Source organism: Tupaia chinensis, unplaced genomic scaffold, assembly GCF_000334495.1.
Source record: "Tupaia chinensis unplaced genomic scaffold, TupChi_1.0 Scaffold000077_1, whole genome shotgun sequence".
NCBI classification, from domain to species: domain Eukaryota; kingdom Metazoa; phylum Chordata; class Mammalia; order Scandentia; family Tupaiidae; genus Tupaia; species Tupaia belangeri.
The window spans coordinates 1428805-1436813 of NW_006159538.1; the positions used below are offsets into that span (position 1 = coordinate 1428805).

At 41.5% G+C, this 8009-nt stretch overlaps 1 protein-coding gene across 3 annotated transcripts in view; it reads left to right on the plus strand.

The window, feature by feature from the left end:
• Positions 1–8009, plus strand: part of PIK3C2A (phosphatidylinositol-4-phosphate 3-kinase catalytic subunit type 2 alpha) — a 170632-nt gene that overhangs the window by 46105 nt on the left and 116518 nt on the right. The window lies entirely within an intron of this gene.

Sequence of the window (8009 nt, forward strand, 5' to 3'; positions counted from 1 at the left end):
GGGGGGCCGGCGCGCCCGCGGAGGGGGGGGGAGGGGGGGAGGGAGGGCGCCCCTCGTCCCTCGGGTCGGTCGTGCGTCCCTCTCACTCCCGGCCCGTCTTGGCTCGGGGCGAAAGAGCCCTTCCTCTCCCTGCCCTCCCCACCCCGTTGCTCTCTGCCGCGGATCCACTTGTTTCGGGGAGACTTACTGCGGCGGCGTCCTTCTGGGGTGGCGGTCCGATTGAAAAAACTGCCTGACTCTTCCTGAGAGACGGCAGGAGCCCTCACGTACTTATTTTCCTCTAAAGTGTTTGGCTTTAGAAATGAGATTTCCAGCTGTGGAATTGGGGGGGGAGGGAGCAACGTCTGGAAGTGAGAATGTGGACGGAGCTTGTAGGAAGTCCTTCTCCTACACGGCCTGATAGGAGTTGGGGTTCTACTTACGTTTGTCTTTTGAGCCGAGGACGCTTGAACCGAGTGGAACCAAGGAGACCTTCCCCTTTAGACAAGATGACTTATTAAAAGCGATGTCCTAGGGCCATCGGAAAACTGTCGAGAAAGGAAGAGCATCAAAGGCCACAGAATAGAAAAGATGCAAGAAAAAGGAAGCTGCTGGTGGAGTAGCGAGGGAGGACACGGTGTGGAGAAGGAAGGCCACACACAGGTCCAAGAAGGCTGCTTCCAGGGGGGACTTTGTTCCTCGGCCTCTTTTCCTTGTGCAGGGCTCCACGGGAGACTGCCCTAGGTGGGGTTGGTGCTGGAATCCAGTTAGCGGGTTAGACGAAGCGCCTTGAAGATACTAGGCAGTGTTCGAATCCTGAAAAGCAGTAACTGAATGAGAATAGAGATTTTATTATTTGTTAACTCAAACTTAGTTCACAAGTAAATTTTTAAGAATTATTTAATTTTATTTGTTATTTTAAATTTTCTATTGGGGACGTGTGTTCCCCAGAGAGACACAGAGAGACAGATAGAGAGAGAAAGTGAGAAAGTTAGCTACCAGGTCCAGGACTCAAACCGTGGTCTGCCATGTGCAAGTCCAGCACCTCAACCACCATGCCACCTGCTGGCTCCTCAAAAGTCATTTCATGTAGGTACAAAGGATATATAGAACTTCTTCCACAAAGTGCATCAATCCCATCAATTTTGGTTAGATTGTAAAGCACATATTTTTCTTAGGAAAATCTCTTGCTGTTTGTGTTTCGTATGCATGTTGCTTGCAGTCCTTGCACGCGATATATTTTAGTGTTTTCATCCACAGGTTTCACAGTTTCTTTTTTCTGTTTTATAGAAAAAGTTGTCATGCTTGTGTTTTGGAATTTTAGAAAAAAATATAGCTTTCTATAATTAGCCTAATGTCAAGTGCATGTTCTTTGTCTTGCCCATCTGCCATCAGTAATACTAAAATAATCAGTTGACGATTACTGCATCAGTGCCCATGTCTAAAAATTTTTCTTTAATTTAACACAACTTTTTGCTTAATATGTAAGCGCATTCATCAGTTGATCTTCTACCTAAAGGGAGTGCTGAATTCCCAGAACTCAGGGTTCTTATCAGAAGATCAGACCAGCCTTTCAGAACAGTACTAGTGCAAAGCACATTTTAAAAATGCTTTTTAACTTGCCATGCTTTATAACATAAATTTTCCATTTTATTCATTTACTGTATTCCTAAAAGAGTTTAAGGCAGGTAAAAGATAAAGGTGGAGGTGTTAGTGCAGTGCATTAACATAATTGGTGGTTCCACTGTATAGCTGCACCTGAGTAGGGCTAAAATTTAGAAGATCTCAGAGTTCCAGAGCGCCTCTTAAGAGTACCTGGCACTGTAAGAGTTCCAGGAATTCACAAGTGAGTGAGGCAGTGCTTACCCTAAGTTCTCTAGTCCATCTGGGAAAATAAACACAAATTATAACAGCATGGCTATAGGAGGGCAATAGGAGGTCTAAAGTACAGAAAAGGATGTGGCTGGAAAATGAAGTGTGCGTGAATGGGTGTGATGAGGAAGAAGATGCTCAAATTAAGGAAGAATTTCTTTTAATGACAGCAGGATGGATAAGAGCAATAAGCTGTAGGTGTTGCTACTAAGCAGTGAGATACTGAGCAATCTGCTTAATACTTCTGGTATCCATTCTCTTATTTAAGATTTGACTTCACTATAGAAGATGTACTATATGAGCCACAGAGGCAAGTTACATATGTATGGGGGATCTTCAGAAAGTTTATGGTAATGTGTATTATACAAAAACTATGCATTGATTTCAGATTTTTTTTTTTTGCATTAAAATAAACTTATTTTTTTAAAGAGAGATGTTTGTTTATAGGGCATGTGTACTCGCCAGAGAGATAAAGAGGATAGCCATGCTGCAATCCCGTCTCCATTCTCCTCTCTGGACTTTGGGCACACACCATACACACCTGGCTTGAGTTTCAAGCTGTCAAGTCTAGGACTCGAACCACTGTCAGACTTTGTGGGAGTCTAGTGATCTAACCATTATGCCATCTGCTGGTCCCACTAGCTTTTTGAAGTCCCCTCAAAAGAAAATTTATCTTTTTTTTTTTTTTTTGTAAGTCTTTGGAATCTGGTGTACATTTTGCATTTATGACACATCTCAAGTCACAGTAGTTCCAAGTGGCTAGTAGCTACCATACTGGATAGTGTAGATCTAGAGTATAAAATCTGCTGTTCTTCCTTGGGTTCCTGCTTGAAAAGAAAAATTAGTCCCTACATATTACTGGCAATTTATAATAATTTTGATACTGTTCTTGAATGATGTTCTTTTGGTAAGAATTTTGGTCATGTTTGGTAATGCTCTAGTGGGTATCCTTCAGATTTATTCATAGGATGATGGTTGGGAAGCTTCTGTTTTCCTTGCATCTGTGGTTGAGTCACACTTTTTCTATATTTAGTGCATTTATATGTACTTTGTATCCTTTTCTTTGCAATCTATTTTTTTGAAGTAATAGATTAAAAACATAATGAGAGCATGCACGTGGGCATTTTAGGCAGCTAAAAGGAGATTTACACAATTTTAAACTACTTTTTGAATTAAAATTTTTTTGGAGGAGAAAGGTTTTTGCTATAGAGCACGAGCGCTCGCCAGAAAGGCAGAGAGACAGAAAGTGAGAAATCACCTCCTGGAGGGATGGCCATGCTGCAATCCCTTCTCCTCCATTCTCCTCTCGGGATCTTGGGCATGCATGCACGCACATGCGCCTGGCGTGAGTTTAAGCCACTGGGTCTGGGACTCAAACTGTGGTCGACTACATGGGAGACCAGCAAAAAAGATAAATATACCAACTGCTGGTCCCAAATTTAAAAAAAAAAAAATTAAATTTAGCTATTTAGTTATAAGACAGGTGGGATTTTTAAATGCTTTTAATATATTTAAAGGTAGTTATTAAAGGTTTAATGGTAAGTACTACCTTTTTTTAACAACCTTTTAGAATTATTTTTTATTGAACTTTATTATTATTATTTTCTAGTTTGATCAAAGTGAGAGAGAGAGAGAAAGAGAAAGTGAGAAAGCAAACTACCAGGTCTTGGACTTGAACCATGGTTGGTCATGTGGGAGTCCATCACCTTTTTAACCACCATGCTACCTACCGGCCCCTATGTTTTTATTTTCTATTTATTTTAATTTTATTTTTATTTTGCTTGAGGACACATGCACTTGCCAGAGAGAGAGAGAGAAGACAGACAGACAAGAAAGGGGAAAACTGATAAAGTAACCTCCCTCCCCCTCCCCATGGGGAATAGTAACATTACAATTCCTTCTCCTCCATTTCTCCTTCCTTTAGGGTTTTTAGATGGGCACACACATGTGCTTGGCATGACTCTCAAGCCACAGAGTCCAAGACATGAACTACACAGTTAGCCGCATAGGATTCAGCCACCTTCACTACCACACCATTGGTTATCCCTGTTTTGAAGACTTTTTAGCAGGGTCTGTCTCAGTCTTCCTTCCTCAGCTTCCCTCCTAGGACTACAGGACCGTGTTTCAACACCCAGCTCTATTTTAGACAGATTGCACAGGCCAGCATCTAGATCCTAATCCTTCTGCCTCAGCCTCCCCAAATCATTGGGATTACAATGTTGCAAGCACCATGCCTGGCATTAGATGGGATGGATAATCAAACCTGGGCCTCCTTTGTTTTAAGAGCATCACCACAGCTGGGATAGCAAGTATTTTCTCTTTTAAGCTTGACTTCAGTAGATACTATTTAAATATCTTTATTGTTGAATGTAGGCTTTTTGTTACTCTTACAGTGCAACAGTTACAGTATTGATACAAGTAAATAATCTACAATGTTGATTTCTTAATTTGCCACACAGTGACTTTGGTTAAAAGAGCACGAGGTGTCTACGTTAGGCAAATAACTATGTGTACCAATAATAAAGAATATTTGTACCAAGTGACGATTAAAGTTTAGCTGATGCTTTTTTTAAAAGAATCATTTTTATTTAACTGTAATTTTTTATTTTTTAATTTGATGAGAGAGAGAGAGAGAGAGAGAAAGTGTACGTGAGAAAGCAAGCCGCCAGGTCAGGGACTCGAATAGTGGTTGGCTATGTGGGAGTCCAGCCCCCTTAACCACCATGCTACTTGCCTGCCCCTTTGCTAATGTTTTTTTTTCCCTCTCAGGTCTCACTATCTGGTATGTAAACAGAGTAAGTATTCTCACTTTCTTGGAAAGGAAAAGGAGGCCTAAAGTTATGACTAGTTTAGCATCTAATAGGTTAGAGGCTGCGCTTGAACTCAGGTCTTAAAATGCTAGATCCAGTGTTCTTTCTATTGTGTCCCTTTGTGTGGTATTTGAGTATGTGGATAGATAGCACATACTGGATTTTTGGAGTGTGTTAAAGAATGAGTACTCCCTTTTTAGGAAGTTTACACTATAATTAGGGAAGGACCAGCTATAATCCATAAAAGCAGAAAGTACTTCAGTTGTTAAAAAATTGTTAATGGTGGGGCCAGCAGGTGGCATGGTATTTGGGGTATTCCCATGTGACTGGCTGTGGTTCGAGTCCCAAACCTAGTGGCATGCTTTCTCGCCTTCTCTTTCTCTCTTTCTGCCTCTCTCTGGTGAGTATATGGGCTCTATAGTAAACATAAAATAATAATAAAATAATAAAATAAATAAATAATTTAAAAAATTGTTAACGAAAAAGAAAAAAGATAGTAAAGTAGCATCAAAATTGGATAAGGGTAATTAGGCAAGATTTTAATTTTTGAGTAAATAGTTTAGATTTTTTTTTTCCCCAAAGGAAGTGTGTTGTGTGCTCTCTAGAAAGAGGCAGGGGAAAAGCACCCCCCAGTGGGATGGGGTGTTGCCACACCTGTCTCTGTTTCTCCATCCTGTCAGGATTTGGGGCATACACACATGAGCCCCAGGCATGTTTTTTAAGCCATGCAGGGCCAGCATTTGAATTGCAGTTGGCCATGTGGGATATGGGTCTTTTAACCATGAAGCCCCAGGGCCAGCTCAAGAGTTTAGATCTTAAATTCTTGGTCCAGGAAGAAGTAGGTAATGAGATATCGAGTATAGTGTTACTGTATTTTGATGCACAGAGAACAACAACTTGGGAAACTTAGATAAGGGAACATAAAATACAGGTTAAAAGGATTTATAAGGCTTATTTGAAATGATGAGGACAGAATAGAGTGAAGGAAGAGATGAGAACAAATAGACATTTGCAATAAAGAGTTTATAGGCCAGTGGCCAGAACTTTTGAAAAAAAATATTTTAAAGAATTATTTAACTTTACTCATTCCCCCCCCCCCCCCCCTTTTTTTTCGGGGCAACCGAGCGCAAACAGGGGCAAGACAGAGAAAGAGAAAGTGGGAAAGCAAGCCACCAGGTCCAGGACTTGAGCCATGGTCAACCATGTGGGAGTCCAGTGCCTTTAACCACCGTGCCATCTGCTGACCTGGCCAGAACTCTTACGTTATTTGGATTATTCAGAAAGTCTTATCTTAAGGCTATAAATTCACTGTGACTTTATTAGTGTGGTAGACGTGGAAGGTTAAAAGGCTGATGACAGGCTGATAGCGATAAATGAGCAGCAGCGTAATGGTAGTTCCTGTTGTGAAATGAATACAGACTCAATAAGGAGTTTGCAGGAAGAGCAGGGAATTGGTAGTGTACGAAAATTTCAAAATTTGCACTGTGGAACATCCTGATTGAAATTGGCCATTTACAAAAAGTATTTTCCTATAAAAATAAAAGCTGACAGTTTATCTTGGGAAAAGACCAGTAGAAGTGGGAAGAAATAAAGTATTATTGAAGTTTTGTGGAATGAAAGCAAAATGTAAAGACAAAATTCTGTTCCAGAATAAAAGGATGTGGGAAGTGAATGAGAAGAGATGGCAGAGGAAAGTCGGTCCAGGAACTTACTTTCCCGTGAGCGGGGGGTGGGGGGGAAAGAACATGGGTGTTGATGGGAGAAAGAAACACTTAAGTTTTGAAAACACCTGTTTAATAAGAAATGGGAAAACATTGTTCCCCCCAAATGTTCTGTTTACATTTTGGGAATTATTCAAAGCATATACCTGCTCACCCCAGTTTCCCACCTTCTCTGAGCTCTGAAAGAGACTTGATTATTCTTAAAAACAAACCATTGTGTTATATTAGCTATAACTTCTGACACTTCTCTGCTGTTTAGTGTGTAAGTCTTTTTGAGACACAGTTGGGTTGAAAAAGGTTTTCTCTGGCTCCAGGGAATATGGAATAGCCTAGTTTCATCCAATTAGATCTCACAATGACATTTATCAGACTAGAATTCTATATGCATTGACAGTGCATGAAATGACACTGCAGTTGTTTAGGGTGTTTTTAAATTTTTTTTAGGTTTTGCCATAGGGCGTGTGCACTTGAGGGAGATAGACGGAAAATGAGAAATCACTCTCCAGGGGAAATGGCCATGCCACTGTCCTCTGTCCTCCATCCTTCTCTCAGGACCCTGGCATGGCACACGCAGCACCCCTGGCGTGATCTTCAGGCTGCTGGGTCTAAGGCATGAACTGAGGTTGGCCACGTGGTAGTCCGGTGCCTTAGTCACTATGCTGCCTGCTGTCCCCTGGGGTTCTTTTTTTTGGAGAGGTTTTTGCTATAGGGCACATGCGCTCGCCAGACAGAGAGAGACAGAGAGACAGAAAGCAAGAAATCACCCCCCCCACACACCCGGGGGTATGGCCATGCCGCAGTCCCTTCTCCTCCATTCTCCTCTTGGGATCTTGGGCATGCACGCACACGTGCCCGGCGTGAGTTTAAGTCACCGGGTCCGGGACTCGAACCGCAGTTGACTACATGGGAGTCCAGCGACATAGCCATTATGCTAACTGCTGGCCCCTGGGGTTCTTTTTTTTAAAGTCATACTTACTGAGACTTTATATATAGTAAAATTCATTTTAGATATATAATTCTGTGAATTATGAAAAACAGTGACAATTATATCATTGCCACCACAACTAAGATATAAATTATTTCTATCATTCCACAAAGTTTGTTATGTCCTTTTGTACCTTAGTCCCTTCTTAGTACTTTGTAACAAACAACCAATTTGTGTATTTTAAAAATTTTACTTCTACAGTTTTGTCTTTTCCAGACTGTCATTAAATTGACATCATACAGTATATGGCTTTTGAGTCTGACTTTTTTCACTTAGCATGATGCTTTTTGGATTCAATAAGATGCCTCTTTTTTTTTTTTTGGAGAGGTTTTTTCTCTAGGGTGCGTGTGCTAGCCAGAAAGGCAGAGACTGAGAGACAGAAAGTGAGAAATCACCCCCCAGGGGGGATGGCCACACTGTAGTCCCTTCTCCATTCTCCTCTTGGGATCTTGGGCATGCACGCACATATACCCGGTGTGAGTTTAAGCCACCGGGTCCAGGACCCGAACCGCGGTCAATTACATGGGAGTTCAACGACATAGCCGTTATGCTAACTGCTGGCCCCAAGATACCTCTTTTTTTTTTTTTTTTGGAGAGATTTTCACTGTAGGGTGCGTGCGCTCGCCAGACAGAGAGAGACAT